Genomic DNA, 18814 nt, shown 5'->3' on the forward strand with positions numbered 1-18814 from the left:
CTCCATTGGGGCCCTGAGCAAAACCAATAATGGTCGCTGCACAGATCTGTAATGAAGATGTGTAGAGCAGGGAAATTCATCCAGTAATGGGGCTGACAGTTGCCGTGACAACCACATAACACAACCAGAGAAGGGTGAGAGGAGTCGGCCATTTTGGGTACAGGCATCTGCAGTGAGTGATGTTGGAATGCTGGACTGTGAATAACTAGATTGTCAAATTTAAATACTTTTATTTAATCTAAAAAAGGGAATGTTTAAAGGAGAAATGTTGTGTCTAAACATTTTTCTTTCAGGTATGTGCTCTAATGTTTCATGCCTTCTTGAGGCAGTAAGCTCAACTTAACAACCTGCATTAGCCAGATTCTTGAGCAGCACTCACATCATCTCCATTCCTCCAGCTCCTCAGTCCCTCCTTCCATCCCCCAACATCTGCAGCAGTGAGTTAAAGCCTGCTCCTTTTGTTTTGCTGCGTGACGTCCCATGGGCTATTTATAGGGACGTATGTTATTGTGTAAGACCCTGTGAAAGACACCAAGAGCCTGAACAGGCTGCCATGTTCCCTATAGTGGCCCCAGGATCTGTGAGCGGAAAGATAAAGAACATGTGGCTCTGGTATGATGAGCTAGAGAGGGAGATAATAAGTTGAGAATGAGCTGGATGAATAGAGACATGTTTTGCGACCATTATTCTATTTGCTATATTTTCTTTTGTTACCTATTCAAGCAGAACATTAGAAAGTCGAAGAGTCTTCTCTGTATTATCTGTTCCTTTAGGTTTTCATTGTCAAAATGAATGATTACACACTTATAGCTAATATCAAAGGCTTTTTTGCCTGATATTTTCTGAACAGAAAAAGCAAAGCCATGATTCATCATTTACATTCATCACGTGATGCTATTAGTTTTTAACTGACACATCTTTGGGAAAACTGTTTTGTCTGCGTATATTTTGTATTTTCTTGTTTATTCCTCTCACAGGCACCAGGACAAACATCTGAAATGGACAAGTTAAAGAAGAAATCTTGTATCACAGACAAACATTCTCACAGCTGTTATTGCTTTTTACAGGTGAGTTTCTTGAGTTAATAGGATTAATGATGCTCAACATTAAATCGCTGAAGCTGCAGCCTGCATGTAAATTGCACAAATTAGCATAAAAACAAACCACACATGTAAGTACTTTTTAAATCATTTCAGAATCTTTTTATTTGAAATGTCAGTGTTCAAGAGAAAATAAAACAGCAATATAAATATTAGCATAAAAATAAGAGAGTAACACAGGGGATATAGCGTGGGGGCCTAAGCATTTGATAAGAAAGATAATACAGCAGGATAGAGTAGTATTAATTCAGCAGCGGACGGACTTACACATATATAATATTTATAATCATTTGTTCATATGGACAGAAAGAGAATGAGAGGCATTCTTTCACAAATGCACAAGATAAAATCACCGCAAAAGAACATTAAGAGGTTACAGAAGGATAGAAACATTTCCATATTTTTTTGTTTTGTTTCTTTACAGGGTGATAAAAGATAGTAGAGAGAAAATAAACACAAAAATATGCGCAACACATATCACAAGTTAACTAGTCTACGTGTGTCACTTTGTTTACTTATCTAAAGTTATTTTTAGTTCATTTATTTACACTGAAGAGTTAGTTGGCTTCCATGGTGCTTAGTTACTACATTGCAACACAAACTGTTGAAGAACATCTCAATTTTTTTATTCATTATTGGTTTATTTTTTTAAAACTGTGATTTTTCTAATTTTTCTTGAAAAACAAAATGCAACACATTCCAGTAGTAAGCCACGCCTTGTGGAGAGGGACTTTTGTTTTGAAAATGTTGGACGTGGTCCCTACTATACAAACACCTGGCTCATACCATCGACAGGACTGGTGTTTATTTACAGTGGGGAAGAGCCTCACAGGACGAGGGAGTGAAGAGGGGAGGTGAGGGGCGGAGAGGTTGAGGTTTCCCATTGATTTCAATGGAGGAGAGAGATTTTGAAGGGCCTGTGAGTGGCATCTCCTCACCGACAGGGATGACTGTGCTTGGCTCTGTTGACCTCTACCTGGGTCAGTGCATTTAGAGAAAATTCAGGGGGTGGGCGGGTCAACAGTGGTTCCTCTGTACATTCAGTGGGTAGGGCCAAGATTGTCTCCCACCCCCTGGTTGATACAACGGTGCCACCTCAGTCTGTGCACCTCTCACCACATCTCTTCCACTCCCTCTGACCCAGCCTGCAAGCTGCCTTTTTTATCATGCAGTTGTATCTAGCCAGGGGGCCTGACAGAAAGATGGACGGCAAAGTAAAGACTTCATATCTTATTCAAACAGTTCCTTTATGCTATCGAATCATTATCTCCCACAGAAGAAAAAACCAACATATTACTGTGTCACATCAAGAAGTTTCTTCAACACTTCAGGATAGTGAAGGGGATTACTCCATCGAGGCCCTAGAGGCCTACAAAGTGTCTAGAACTCCTAAGCACTTAAGTTTACCACGTCTACATGTTCCCCTAAAGACTGAAGTGATTACTACCCCTACATCATCTGATCTTCAGAAAACAAACAGTGCATTTCTCTTTGTTTGGCTCTCAATGTGGAGTAGTGAGTGAGGAAAGGACACGAGCTGGGTGTGAGGAGGGGAGGGCAGCGGGTGCAGGGCGGCAGGATGTGCTTGTGCCCATCTGGAGGTGTTTTACAAGAAGCCCGTCCCTGCTGCTCTACCACCTGCATGGACAGCACGGCTTGTGACTCCACGACACAGCGCCACACCACCCCACCCTCTGCCAGCCCGTCCTCTGGGTGCATGCTCAGGTCATAAAAATATCACAAGATTAAAATCTTTTATTTTTTTAAACTATGATTACAAAAGTAATTGTTCATTTTGTGTCAAGTAAATGCTACATGTGCATTATATTGACCTGCGATTGGAGGGAGGATAATAGATTCAGGATGTCCTCCTCTTTGCTTTTGCAATGCATAGTTTGCAACTCTAAACTAGTATATGTGGTTTGAACCTTAATGAGCATGCAGAAGAGTTTGTAATACCTGTCAAACAGCAGCCTTACACTCACAGGACTTATGCTTCAAGATCCTGCAAGGCTGTCCCTATATAGGAATCTAATGGATGGCAACTAGCGTACTTTACAATAGCTGACTTTCCATCTCAGGGAAAGCACACAATAAATCCAACATGAAAGACATTAACATTTCATCTCTGACTACATCACTGCGTATAGCCTTGTCAGCCCAGCAAGGTTCCTTACACTGAATCTCTTTGTCCAAGTTTATTAGATTTTTTTGCCAAAATAAAAAAAAGGGGGGAAAGAAAGACAGAAACCCCCCATACCCTTCCAAAATATCTACCGACAAATATTACATGAACAATACTAGACCTTTAGCACAGCACGGGTTAGAAACACTAACAGCCTTCAGCACATTCAGATTCTCTGAAGCCTTCAAGACACTTCCAAAGAACCATGAACAGTGTTCATGTGGTGAAAAGTGACCTGCTGCCAATAATTAGACTGTGGCTACCCTAAGTGACAGCAGAGCAGTAAGATACCGAATGGTGGGGGTGTGGGGGGTTGAATATCTCATCAGATCAGGCCGGGTTTGTCATTCCTTCACCTCACTGCATCCAGGTCTACTTTTTCTCCTTCTTGGTGGACTTCTTCTTGGAAGCAGGGGTCTGGGCGGCCTTTGGGGGCTCGGGCTGGGCCGAGGCCTGAGGTGGGGGCAGCGCCTGCTGGGTGGCCTGCTGGGCCGTGGCCTGCTGCTGCTGAGGGTTGGAGGTGAGGGTGGCCGTGCTGCCGGGGATGTAGACGTTCTGGCGATAGTCAGGTACATGCTGCAGGGTGAACTGAGGGCTGTAGCGGGTGCTCAGGCCCATGGTGCCAGGCCCGAGGGTGGCCGTAGCCTCGCTCACTTCTGGGGGGAAGAGAGACAGAGTGGGGGGATAAGGGGTGAAGAGGGAGTGGAGAGAGGGATGAAACTTGTTAGAAAAGTATTTGAAAGTTATGACAGTGTTAAAATGAAGTAGTGAAATGAAAATGGGTCATAAAAATGAGATTAAAGGAATTATTTTTAAAGCCTGAATAGGAACTCAATTGAAAGGAGATTCAGTGTCAACACCAGATTAATTTCAAACATATTCAGGCAAAATATGAAGTTACAGGAGCTGAACTGCAAACTGATGGCATGAGTACAAAGACATATCAACAAAAGAGACAGAATAGGTGTTACAAAATGGTAGATTGTGTACAGATGATTATTTTTTAACAGCGGTGATGAAACGGTCTCCCCAGCATACTCTTCTATGTTTCTATCAAGCATGCCCTGTGTCTCTGTGAGCATGACGTAGCTGCTCAGCTCATAAGTCTCCCACAGCCCCTGCATTGCAGAGCCAGAGACGCAACTGCTCCCTCCCCCATCCTGTAGTTCCTCTCAACCTGTATATCCACACATAATGCACAGGAAAAACTGCCGTGCTAACTGTATTGGCTTCCTGAAATCTAAATCTTTCATTACTTCCTCCTTTAGCACAGTGCTTTAACTGATTAAGCAACGGCTCCTGCATTGTGCTTATCAACACAGCGACATTAAGTACAGAGCAGACATGACCTTCAGTATTTATCACATGCACTGTTTGTTCTTTGCTTCCTGATGGCTCTAACTGTTCATTCTCTCTAACCTTGTTACTGAAAAGCAGGTTACCACCATGGCCAGGACATTTTTCTCTCTCACTGTTTGCTCCAATGGAAAAATTCCACACAATGTCTGGTGTTTGCGTGTTTGGAAGGAGAAGGAGATAGAATGATGTGTTGAAATAACACTGGAAACAGTGACTTGAGTCTATTTGGCAATAAAGCCTCCATCATTTCGGTGCAGTTTGCCTGTCACTGAACTTGGTCTTGCTCAGCCTGCTTTCAAAGCCAAATTTGTGTGTATTTTTCCATGTGATTACAAGGTCTTCCACAGTAACAGCCTGAGGATGAGTCACTGTGTGCATGTCCCTCAGTGCTGGCTAAACAGTCACAGCAGGAACAGAGAAGGAGGAGGATGCATGTTGTGGAATACGGGAGTTTTTACTTATGCAGGAACCTGAAACCTGTAAGTTATGTAAGTGGTTGCGTAGCTCTGTAGCCCACTGCTTACAATAAAACATTGATCATGTGGTCAGTGTGTACAGTGCAAACATGCATCTTCGTCATGTTATTAAATTCAACACATAGACGACCTACGGACAGCAACATGAATATCATCTGAGGCTACCTCTGAATATTTATGAGCACAAATACACTACATGGAAACATCAATGTGGGAAAACAGAGCTTTATCAATGAGCATGTCTGGCTAGTTGCCGTCCAACCAAACTGGAAGCTAAACAAACCACCACTGCCCACGCACCCTGGTTACACATGGAAAGACATGAATAGGTTTGGAGAGATGGATGAGCTGATATGAAGGAGGAAAGAAAAGATGATGAGGTATAGGACTCACCGTTAGCTGCAGCCATGAGGGCCTGGAGCTGCTCAGCTTCGGTAGGGGGCTGGGGCCAGGGGCCGGTTCCCATAGCAACCTCAGGTCCTCCAGTTGCCCTATGGTGAGAATGAGGAAAGAACAACTGTAAATAACTGGTGGCTCATCCTCTGCAGTGTGTGTGTGTGTGTGTATGTGTTTAGCTCAGTGGCTTGACAGTTGGTGGTTTATGATGTAAAAGCAAAGCAGCTGACAGTGAAGTATACAGCCTGAGGAGAACTCAGCAAGGATAACAAGGATGTGTAGTTTACAAAACAGGGTGTGTCTCAAACAAACACACACACTCTTATTCAAGCATGTTCGAATGTGTCTGCACACAGACACACACAGCAGCTAGTGTTCGCACATTCACTGTAGAAGGTTCGCACATTCGCTGGTATGGCCATGAGCACCGCACCGTCTAGTAAATCTGATTAAATATTTAATGATACCACCTTTAAAGGAAATAGCTGTCTGCATAGTCACACACGCAGCGCTCAGTGAGCTCTGAACATTTCCATCTGGTCAAGCTTTTGTTCAAAGGCTGGCTTGTTTAAAGTCTGCAATTTGCATGTGGGGGTAACAAAAGAGAAAGCAGTTCCGTGATCTAGTACTCTCACTGACTTATTTCCATCCCCACACGTGTGACACACCAACATGAGCTCTGCAACCGACAAGTAGGTCACAATGTTTTAATCCGGGCTCTGCTGCTAGTCCCAAAAACATCCACCTTTGGATTTTTAGATGATAGTTTTCATTTTGGAAAAAAAATGCAGTGCATTCCCAAGCTGTACTAAAGGAAAAAAATGTATACTCAGTGTTGTAAACTGTGTATCAGTGACGCTGTACACTGGTTACTGACTGTTCTGGCTAATAAACCCTCAGGGCATTTAGCTCTGGTGGCACGTGCAACTCACAGTCAGTGACACATCAAAAATTACAATGACACTGATGTCTGGAATGCTACTTTGTAACAAGAAATGGATGCAATGGGATGCAAGACTTGCACTGTGAACAAATTGTAGGCGCACAAGGTGTTTACATTTTATTACCATCAGTAGTAAATCCATTCTGTAGTAAAACACCAAGCCCAAACTTACAGCCAAAGTCATAAATAACTATCTCAACTGACTAAAAGAATAATGAGTCCTGCAACAGATAGTCTGTTGAGCCTTGAATCTGGTGGTCAGGGCTGGAACTACATGATGAAGGATGGCGAGAAAGCTCCAATCCACAGAAAAACTGTGGAAAAGTCTCCAAAATGTCTGTTACCATCTAGCTGCCAGCTATCCTGCAGATACAGTTGCCACCAAATATTGATTTCATTTGGGTTAAGTTTTGTAAAGTGGCTTTTGTATGAAGTTAATTTATATATAGAAATGCTTCAGGGCATTACTCATGAAAGCAGTGTCACACTACTCTTAGTGACTAAAACTTTTGTACAGGAGATAGTGTTCTAAATACATGGGATGTAAAAGGAACACCTTTTACTACTTAAAACCAACTAGAATAAACACTAACAAATTTGTCTGCTCCTGGGAAGTAGGAGAAAGTAAATGACACAAACAAGAGAAAAGTGAAAAGGAATTCTAAGACAAATTAGACTGTTTAAGTGCAGGTTGCCAGATTGTACTGCCAAAACTCTGAAGTGGTTTTCAGTTCAGTGCCAGAGAGAGACCGAGGCAGAGAAACATGTACGTCTTGTGCCAGGCAACCAATGAGAAACAGGCCGTGTGAGAGCACAGTGGGTGAAGTCAGGGCAGCCATTTTGTGCCTCTTCACATAACTGGAGATAAAAGGAATGCTTCATTTATGCTAAATGAGCGTCTCTCTGTACTTATCACATCCTGTGGTTGTGTTAAGCGTTTCCTGTGGTCAAGTTTATCACTTCCTGTGAGGAAGATTGTGCACTGTGGTCCAGAGGGACGTCCCTGGTTGATCCAGACAGGGCTCCAACCTCACATGACATGTTTTTATCTCCAAGGATGGCTCGCCTTGTTGTTTTTCAGGGAACCTTTTCGACATTAACTTCAAACTTAATTCTAGCTCATTCCTCCAGTCACATGGTGTGCATGCTGACATCTGGATGTTGATCTCAATGTGGACTCTTGCTTATTGCTTACTTCATTGGAAAACATTTAACCTCTAAGAAATAAATTATGAAACGGATGTTTTAATTGACCTCCAGTTTATAAATCACATGAATAAAGCCGCATGTGGTGGTGTTGAGCTACAACCATCACAGACATACATCAAAGGCAACACTTTATGGTAAGCGATTCTTGTAGGAGAGAAGAAGAGCTGTTGAGGCTATAATGACTATATGTAGAGCACACATACAAGGCACGGCAAATCTACAAAACACTGCACACAAATTCAAAAGTATCACAGTCCTTTTCTACGCCACAGCAGGCATTGTGGCCTATGCACATCGATCAACAAACCCCATCAAACTTTTAGGGAGACTAACAGAAGCTATGGGTTAGGTACATCTACACACAGCACAGCACTCAACTGCAGTGTACTACCTAAAATATTTTAGTCCCATTCTGGCCTCATCAGCTCATCAAGTTCCTCTTCCACTTAACAGTGACTTGACAAAACTGAACCCTGATCAGCTGGTAAGGACAGAAGGTGACGGTACAGTGCCTAGGTCTAACTTGGTACCTTGTCCCACTCTTCGGCGTCCATCGTATGTGTGTACCGTATGGCATGTGGGGACTAAAAACACAACAAGTTATACAGCCTGAAAGAACCATTGTGTATTTGACTGAAGGTTGGGGTTAGTGTTAAGAAAAGGAAATAAACTGAGATATGCTCGAGATCTCAGTGGGACATACAATATGTTGAGTCTGTCATTTAAAATACCAGAAACTGGAAGTTATTTTTATTTTTATTGAGTACTAAGATATATTATATCCCAGCAGTCTTCTAAAACTACACTGATTTGTGTTTGTGTCGAACATTTTCCTGACAGCGGACATTTTGCCTCAGCTGGTGTGTTTCAGGGAGAAGCCTTGACTCACAGAAACTGTTGTGCAATCGCTGTTGTCAAAACTATTACTGCCAGCACTCCACATTAGCCCCTCACAACATAGTCAAACAGCAATGACCACATGCTCACTAAACCACACAACTAAAACACGATTCATCTATTGCCATTTAAAAGGGCAAGTTACTGGTGTCAGCGATTAAAGAACACAGTCAGTACCACCTCTCAGATGGCAGAAAATGAAGAGAGAGAGCAAGAAGGATAAAAACACCATCCCATCCCCCCCGCTAGCGCTGGTCACCATCCCTCATCAGTAGTACTGAGTGATGGCGCACAGGCTCGGGGAGCACAGAGAGGAAAGGAACAGCAGGGAAGGGGGAGGGGGAGTGGAAGCTGCGGCAGCCATTTTATAAAGCAGCCTGGAAACAGGCAGAGATGCTGCTTCAGGAGTCGAATCCATGCGGTGAAATGCAACCACAAATTCATCCTCACTTTAATGCACTTCAAGTCAGATTGAGACGTCACTGGATGACTTCAATGTCATCAGTACTACAAAATCAGCACCCTGCAGGCAGCGAGTTGTTATGGTCACAGCATTCACTACCATCCCCCTCTTTTTATATTCCTCATCCTTCCTCACTCTTTGTCTATACGATAAGCAACAACATGATATTACTGGGCTTTTGATGAGTGTGTGCGTGTCTCAGTTTACTCACCCACTAGGTCCAGGTCTCTGTCCCTGCGTAAAGCGCCAGTCATTGTTGGGGGGCTTTTGCTGTGAAGAGAGCAGAAGATGGAACATGAAATGTATGTTTCATTGCAAAAACAGTGAGCTGCACATTATGGTTCAGAAGATGTTTCTTTGTGGCTTGGTCATCTGCATGTGATGGTGTATATCTGTGTGTATCTTTTTATGTGTGAAATAATCAAAAAATGTCTATGTTCAGGCATCCATGTTGTTCTAGAAGGTGTGGGGAGAAAAAAGATGCTGAGGAGCACACAAACTGCTTATAAAAACAGGATTCACAACTGAAAACAAAGGCAGGCAGTATAAAAATGAGAAATGCATGATCATTTAAGTGGGAAATCGGCTATATCAGAGGAAAAAAAAAATCACCAATGCAGCCAGAAGACAAACAGGACGTCCAAAGGACTTGCATCTGAAAGTAGTTATCTTAATAGAAGATCAGTGCCAAATACAGAGTTTAACAGATCATAGTGAAAAAATGTAGGCAAAGCAAAAAATATGACAGACTAAATTATTTGAGGGACAGCTTGATTAGCTTGCCACACTGATAGGGCTCTCATAAATATATATTTTTAAATAAATGCCAAGGTCAGAGATAGTCCTTGGAATAAATTCAGTGAGTACATTTGTTATTCTGGTACCAGAACCTCATAGACAAAATGTCACAGTGGAGGATAAGCACTGATAAAAGCCTTTTTCCATCCCCGTATGTTCCTGCTACTCTCTATTAATGTCTCCAAGCCCATTGCACTCTTGTCCATCTCTACCTCACTGTCCATGTTGCCATGTCTTTTCCATCTCTCTAGCTCTTTCCCTCTCTCTCAGGCTCTCTTGTTGTGCAGTGATGCGGTGAATAGACCTCTGGCTTGGCTCCAGATTCTGCTGCCTAATCGACACAAGAGCTCCCCGGAGAGAGAGACCGGCAGGATGATGTGCTGCATTATTAAAAGAGCTGTCCTACCCAAGGGAATGATGGAATATAAGCAAGAGTAGGAGAGAGAAAACTGAAAGCCAGAATACCCCAAAAATGCCTACACAAAGGGAGCAGTATTGTGGGATAAACTGGCGACTATCACGACTGAAGCATCTATCAGAATACAGGTAAATAAGGATTAAATTCACCAGTGAACGGCAGCATATTGAACACACAAAAAGGACAAACAAGTAACAAACAGCTTGTTTACACAAGTGAAACAAGGAGTAGTGTTAAGTATCGATGCAGACAAAACAAATGACTGACAGCTCACAAAAAGAATCAACAACAACTTAAGTAGAGAGTTAAAAAAAGACTGGTGCACTGTCTGGTTTTCTAAGGACCTTTAAAGGATGCTACAAAGGGAGGAAGAGGGAGTCTGAAAGATAAAGAAGCGATGTATCAGGAATCAGTGACCACTCAATTGTACAATATAATTAATGAACAACCCAGTAATTCATGTAGGATTGAGAGAAAATAGCTCAGTGGATTCAACTTCAGCATTGTTTTCAAAAGGGTTCATTCACTCAGCTCTCAGGAAAAGGAAAACAGAGTCAGACAAAAAGTAAGACTGCTGGGTTGTGTGTTCAGAACAAAAATCTAGTGCCAGAACTCACAAGTTGTTATTATTGCAACGTAAAATACTCATAGTGGGTGAAGACAAGAAGGTGACGGCAAATCTGACCTCTTACCCTTCTTTAGATCAGAGCTCAGTCGATGTTTAAAGTCTAAAAATTGACTCAGAGATGTGTATGAGCGCGTGGGCGTATAGGTCTGTCTGAGTTCGAGAGAGACAGAAAAAATATCAGCACTGAGTGGAAGCAAACATCCACAGAAGAGGCCCAGCATTCCAGCTGTGTGACTCGTTCTTACCACACACATTCACACACAAGCTTGTCATGTCCAAGGTCAGATCCCACTGTGGGCATGTGGTAGAAAGAGTCTGTGCTGGAATACTGCAGCCCATAGCTAGCTTAAGGAAAACACCAGAAATATTTGGATTTTTTTTGCTACATTATGGGCAGATTGGTGCTAGCAGACATGCAGTACCTATACGAATGCAAATCTAATCTGCTCAAGTGAAAAGTCAAGCTGAGGAGAGAGATTCAAACGCCAACGTATCCACAAACTGTCCCAAATTGCTGAGTTCTGAAGATGGTTGAGACAACAACAGTTTCCAGGGAAAACAAATCCCAAGCCAGGTTTATGAGCTCACAGGGATCAAAATCTAATTGACTTGATCTCCAGTGATCTGATCATCTTCAGCTGTGCTGCTTTCTTCATTACATGGCTTCTGAAATGAGCTGACCACTAAAGAAAGATGAGACAAAGGTATTCAAAATCCATAGAACATTTTTTTTTTCAGAGCACAAGTTCAAGTTAAGGGCTGGACAGAGTGAGAAGGACAAAGTGAATAGTCAGACACACTCTGCTGCTGCAGATTTAGATGAAGGGATTATAGCTCTGTGGGTCTGACCTCTTGTCCCACTGCAAGACTCTCATACTAACCTGGAAGCTTTAAATATAGTCAGTCTGCTTCCTTTCCATCTTTAAGGGCTGTGAGGAATCTTCTAGTGAATTACAACCCGGCTGAGTTCCTTAGCTACCGTTTCATAATGTGTCAGCTGAAGAACTATCATCTTTACAGAGAACTGGATTCATTGGGGGATATAAGCTGGACTGATCAGCGCATGGACACATCTGGACACACCAGGATGATCGTCAACATGTGACTGTGAACTTTGCCAAAACATCTGGTTTACCAGTTACCCACGTCTCTGTTGTGATGTAGAAAAGGTTATCCAAAAGCAGAATCAATAGCCTCATCCTTTTCTCTGTCCTTAAAAATACAGTACTTTCTCACACTTGCTGCACATACAAATCTATCTCGCCCTATGTTTCCAGACATGCATACAAACCGTAGAAAACTTCCAGTTTGGTTGCTCTAATGATTTGTAACGCATAGACACAAAGTATTTAACCTTCAGCACTTTGAGACCAGCTATCTCACATTGTTTCCAAAGTCTGAGTCTTGGCCACTGAGTCTTATGCCAGTGGAAATCAGGATATTTAAGCTCTAAAATACTGAATCTATGACACTATTAATTCACTGTAAGAGATAAGCTCAGCATGGACACAAATGAAAAGCGCAATGTATAATGTTTGATTTTCATATTACTCTCCCTTAAACAAACATCATGAGTCAACTGACAAAACCCTTGTGGACAGTTTCACTGAACCGCATGAGCCAGTTTTGTCGCATGTGCAGCGTTTTTTTTTTTTTTTAATCTATCTCTGTCTATGCTTACAAAACAATTAACCAAACTCAGTGCATGTGTCAACCTTAATAAACTCACACTGACTTTAAAAAAAATTGTGTAGCAATGGGAACATTCTGATATTAAAATGAGTGATAGCGATAAGTTACTCAAACTCATGTTGTAATTTCCCCCAAAACTTTCTGTGTTTGCACATGGTTAAACAGTGTGTGCCAAAACAGCACACTGCAACTGAATAGAGAATACAAAGAGGGGCAGTGGGAAGGCACTAAAGCCCCAGGGTCCTGCTAAAATTACACACTACTGGAGGGCTCCTCGTGCCTGATGCTTTGTGCACACACTCTCACGCACACAAGCACACCAACACCCACAGTGATGGCTGCTGCTCTAAAGCCACAATAGCCTCTGCCGTCTGTCACTGTGGCACACGTGTATAAAGCCATCCTTCCTTTCCAGCGATCTATCCCTCTATCTCTTCCCCTCTGTTGTCCTCATTGCACACGTGTCACTGGAGCAGGGAGACAGATGGTACCCTGCTGACCTCAGGAACAACCTAATTCATTGCAGCCTCCATAATACAGACTCACGAGAAATAGGACAAATTTCTATACATATATTGAAAAGCAACAAGGCTAAACATCATCATCAAAATACCACAGCAACCATAATGACCTGCCATCATCAACTCGACAGTAAACACAAAATAACAGAGGATGAATACCAAGGAAAAATGGGTCGAGGATGGAAAAATCTCCTTTTTCACTGAATTCCTCAAAAGTAAATCATTTTCATGAAAGCACTGTCAACCATTTTCTATCTCTGACCATACTTCCCTTGCATTAAGCCACTCAAAGGATTGTCTGCGTCTCTCATTCATGTGATCAGGACCTGGTTAGCCTTCATTCAAACCACACTCTGAACACATGGAAATGAGGATCTAAAAATTACAACTGGATACAGCTGCACAGCAAGAACAGTCTCACTCGTATGATGCTCAGCCCTGGAACCAATCAGCAAAAGTTCAGAGGATAACAGGAAGTCAGGGGTCAGGCCAATGACCCCATGAATTCCTGTTTTTCAGCTACTGCTTGATTCTTTGGCTCTCTCCCTCCACCCCTCTTACCATTTTCTTTCCTTGGCCCCTTTTTCCGCTCCCTCACCCCCATCTCTCCCTCTGTCATCCTGTCTCCCAGCCATTCCACTGAGCCAACTCTGCAGGACCTATTTTCATCTGGTTGTCTCCTCCTCTCCATCTGTTAAGAGCACTTATGTTTCTTCCTTTCCCCTTCCTTTCCTATTACAGCCATCTTCAGTAAACTTAACTTTCTCTAAATCCTGTCTAAAGGAAAACAGCATTCTCTGTTACTAGAGTTGCTTTAAATCAGAGATAGTAACCACATTTCCTGGCCCCAGGTCATGTTAAATATTAAGCTGCTCTTCACTCTGCCGAGTCCTAGTAACACAAAGCTCTAAAAGCCCTTTCACCATGCAGAAAAAAATCCTCCAGCTAAACAAAATAGAGTTTTAGATAAGATGCTGCAGGTCTTGGTGAATGATGAAAGCTCGTTTATAACTCGACTGTCAGGAGTTAAAGTATCAAAACAATGACACAAATCTATTTCCTCTACAGAAAAACCATTATCAGTGAAAACAAAATGAGGTTTTTGGATGCATTGTCAAGACTGTATTCATACTAGGTCTTATCCTACCAGTGCAATGCTCACTCTCCCAGTTAAGCCCTCACCTCACTGACTGAGTTCATAAGGTGCTTCCTGCTGAGAGTCATGTTGAGTGTGTTGTTGTGACTCAGCATGGGTGTCTTCATAAATACAAAGTCACTGCGGCTAGATATGGTGGAGTAACAAGGCCTGTAGGTTCGTGTATGCGGCTCCTGGGGACCCCCACGACCTCCATATATCGAATGGGTCCATCAGTGTTGAGCTGCAGGTGTAGGTCCTTGCTGGGCCTTTGATGGTAGCGACTGGACCTGTGGCGACCATAGCAGCAGCAGTCAGAATCCCCTAGTCCAGGGCCACGGTGCCTCAGGCAGCGCACCATGAGAACAACAAACGAGATAAAGGACACAGCTGACACGCAGGCGAGAGAGATGATAAGGTAGAAAGTGATATCTGACATCCCATTGCGGTGGTAGAAAGTTGTGTGGCGAGGGTTTGCCGGAGGATCGTTGTCTGTGCCCTTCTCATTCACTGTTATGGTAACGTTCACAGAGCTGGATTTTGGTGGTTCACCGTTATCCTGGATGATGATCATGATGTCATAAGCTGAGCCACCTTCCTCCTCAGCCCACTTGCGGGCTGTGCGAAGCTCCCCACTGTGTGCCCCAATACGGAACATGCCAGCATTTGGCCCAGGGGCGATGGAGTAAAACAACCATGCATTGTGCCCACTGTCTGCATCCACCCCCACCAGTTTATTTATGAGGTGCCCAGGGCCAGCAGATGGGGGCACAGTTAGCTGTAATCTTTTGTCTTTTGGGACCGAAGGGTGTACAATCACTGGTGCATTGTCATTGACATCGACAACAAACACATGCACGGTCACGTTAGTTGTCCGTGGGGGCACTCCAGCATCCCGGGCCTGCACTTCAATACGGAAAGCGTTAAGCTGTTCATGATCCAGAGAGCGCATGCTGTAGATGTGGCCGCTCTCTGGGTTAATGTAGACATAAGAAGAGATGGGTGAGCCCTGGACCATGCTGGGAAGGATGGAGTATGAGATGCGAGCATTGTCACCAAGGTCTGGGTCAGTGGCGGAAACAGAGGCGATGGGGGCGCTGGGGGCATTGTTTTCTGGGATATCCACAGAGTATGAAGGCTGAGAGAAGGTGGGGGCATTGTCATTTACATCAGAGAGCTTCACCACAAAAGTGGTTTGTGATGAAAGGGGAGGGGAACCAGCATCAGTGGCCTTGATGACCACTGTGTACTCTGGGACAGTCTCACGGTCCAGTTTTCCAGCAGTGATGAGGCTGTAGTGCATGCCAAAAGCAGAGTTCAGTTTGAATGGCAAACCTGGAGGGACAGTTAATGTAACCTCCCCGTTAACACCAGAGTCCAGGTCACGTGCACTTATGAGCGCTATCACGGTCTCTGGTGCGGAGTCCTCTCTGATTGGACTGGTAAGTGACGTCAGTGTCACCTCTGGTTTGTTGTCATTCACATCAATGATGTCTACAATGACGTTACAGGAGCCCTCCATGGCGGGAGAGCCGCCATCTCTGGCCTGCACTGTGATGTGGTACGCAGTGGCCTTCTCGTAATCCACATCGCCCTTTACGCGGATCTCTCCGCTTTTAGAATCCACACTGAAAAGTTTGAGAACGCGTTCCGGTGTGTATTTACTAAACAGGAATGATATTTCTCCGTTGCTGCCTGAGTCCGCGTCAGTCGCGTTTAATTTCGTTACTAAAGTGCCCTGTGCAACGTTTTCTAATAGTGTAACTTTCTTTACCGGCTCGTCAAAGACAGGCGCATTGTCATTCACATCCAGAATTTTAATGAGCAGAAGTGTTGAGCCAGACTTCTCCGGCTGACCCCCATCCACTGCAGTGAGCAACAGGCGAAAGGAGGCCTGCGTCTCCCTGTCCAAGTGTTTATCCACCACCAGCTCTGGAAACTTGCTGCCGTCACTTTTAGTTTCCACATTCAAAATAAAGAAGTCATTTGCTGCCAGATGATAAGTGCGTAAAGAGTTGGTACCCACGTCTGGATCATGTGCGCTCTCCAAACGGAACCGTGTGCCCGGCGCGGCCGCCTCTGATATCTCCAAAGAAATGTTGCTGGTTGAAAACTGCGGTGCGTTGTCATTCACATCTAGAACGTCTACCACGACGCGATGAATCTCCAAAGGGTCCTCCAGAAGTATTTGAAGGTGTAGCGAACATGATGAGCTCAATTCACACAACTGTTCCCTGTCAATTTTTTGCTTAATTACCAAATCGCCGGTCGTCTGCTTCACCTCGAAGTACTGCGTTGTAGATTCAGAGACCACTCGCAGCCTCCTCTGAACAATCCGCTGAGCAGTGAGACTTAAATCTTTAGCGATATTCCCAACGACAGAGCCCGGACTTAGTTCCTCCGATACGGAATAGCTGAGCTGAGCGGACGCACAGGAGAAGCAGGCCAGATACAAGTAAATCCTCCACAGCCTCCCTCCTCCGAAGCGCTTCCTCTGTCTGGAGTCCATTGTGCTGCGCTCCGAGGATCGGGGAAAGTTTCTAACTTCTCCTTTCACCGTAACGTATCCATGATAGTATTAAAACGAGGCTGCCAGGCTCGACTGCAAATATTTCCATTTCAGACACAGGGGAATAGGAAGCTTTGATGTGTTCATGACGGCCGCATTGTAAGAAAAAAAAAAAACACAGGCGAAAATCAAAGTATTTTGCGCCTCCACTGAAACTCTCTGCTCTGTCTCCTCCGCCTCACTCTGCTCATGGGCGGGGAGAGGCCACAGAGGCCTTCCCTCTCATTGGAAGACAGGGCTGGACCAGCGCTGACACACATCTCACACTCATACACATTGAAAACTTTCCAGTGACTCCACAGACAGGCGAGGAGGAACCCAAGGCTTGTCTGAAAACTTCTAGGGGGCAGAGAAAGAAAAACTTTCCACATTTAACACATGACAGAATGTTTTAAGACATGAAACTTCTGTTGTTTTCACATTCATGAATACACATGAAAGATAGATGTTACACTACTGAAAAAAGTCTGTCAGAGGTTCTCATTAAGCACTCCCCTTAGTCAGAAACAGCGTTCCATTGCAAGCAATGCTCTTTGCATCCGCATGGGGGCGTGGTTTTCAAATTGCCTTTCCCCTACAGGCCAAGTTTACAGTGTCATAAAGCAAGATCAAAGTTTAAAAAGGAGACTCGTTATAGAAATCAGTGATTTCAACAAATACTGTGAAGTAAATGTAAGTGTTAAAATGAGATGCAGCGAATCACTTGAAGATACTGGCTATGTAGCTTGAATGAAATTTTTAAAAAAGTAGAGTATTAAAATGGAAGAAACTGAGTAGATAATAATGATTAAGCCTTAATCCCATAAAAAGAAAGCAAAAAAACAGTGATGGATATTCTGATTTAACATTAACAAATGCATCATGGGATTGATCCTATGCTAACTAAAATTTAAGATATTTAATTGAAATTTTACACAACAGTAGTACAAGTCTTATTTATCTGTGGGTAGTAAGTAACCTATTACTCTAAATAAAGATATTCATAAATGTTACATTTCGCTAAAATTTTCATAGATAGATAGATAGATAGATAGATAGATAGATAGATAGATAGATAGATAGATAGATACTTTAATAATCCCGAGGGAAAATCAAGAGTAAAAACACTGAAGAAAACTTCTATAGTTAGATTTGTTAAAGTTCCTGTACTTCTTGATAATTTGACTAGTGATAAAGAAGACAGTGTAAAAAAAAGTGCTCAACAACATGTGGTACTGACCGCAGATAAGCAATAAAAATGCACACTATATAGAGGGCGACTACAAGAAAGTAAGTTAAAATAAATTAAATTACAGGAATTCTAAGTCCACTTTAACTAATGCTATTTCACACGATACCTTCTAATTTTCTTCTCACCTGCTGGCTCTCAAAGGTCCAGGTGCTGTCCGGTAAAGACGCATCCAGGACACTGATCACCTCCTTAAAGTCTGTGGTGCTGCTGGGCTTAATCAAAGTGAAATCACTGTACTCTGACATCGGAGACATACACGACCTGAACGACTGACTCTGAGACAACATGTCTCCTCCCAGGACCTCCACGTACTTTATAGGTCCATCAGTGTTGAGCTGAATCTGCAGGTTCCTGTTCGGGTTCTTGTAATCATCACAGTCGCTGCGTCTCATGCAGCAACTACCGCTGCTCCTGCTGCTCCTCATGCATTTCACCGCCAAGATGACAAAAGTCACCAGAGACAGCACGGACACCGAGGCCAGAGACAGAATCAAATAAAGGGTGATTCTCCCAGTTTTCTTGCTCGGCTCCACAGATTTGTGTCTCAGGTCTAAGATGGGCTCATGGAGACCGTCCTCCAGCAGGATGGACACCGTGACGGTGGCGGACTGGACCGGCTCCCCGTCGTCCTTGATCTCTATCAGCAGCCTCTGAGAGGAGTCGTCCTGCTCGGACACAGCGCGTTTAGTCCTCACCTCCCCTGTGTACTGATTGACAGTGAACAGAGACGCGTCTGTAGCCTCCGACACTTTGTACGAGATCCACGCGTTGTGGCCCGAGTCAGCGTCCACAGC

The 18814-nt window shown here is 43.5% G+C and overlaps 1 pseudogene; it reads right to left on the bottom strand.

Moving 5' to 3' along the window:
* Positions 1 to 1176: 1176 nt before the first annotated feature.
* On the bottom strand, positions 1177 to 17394 carry LOC110970718 (protocadherin gamma-C5-like; annotated as a pseudogene).
* Between the last annotated feature and the right edge of the window lie 1420 nt (positions 17395 to 18814).

This window comes from Acanthochromis polyacanthus, chromosome 10 (genome assembly GCF_021347895.1).
Source record: "Acanthochromis polyacanthus isolate Apoly-LR-REF ecotype Palm Island chromosome 10, KAUST_Apoly_ChrSc, whole genome shotgun sequence".
Classification (NCBI taxonomy): Eukaryota; Metazoa; Chordata; class Actinopteri; family Pomacentridae; genus Acanthochromis; species Acanthochromis polyacanthus.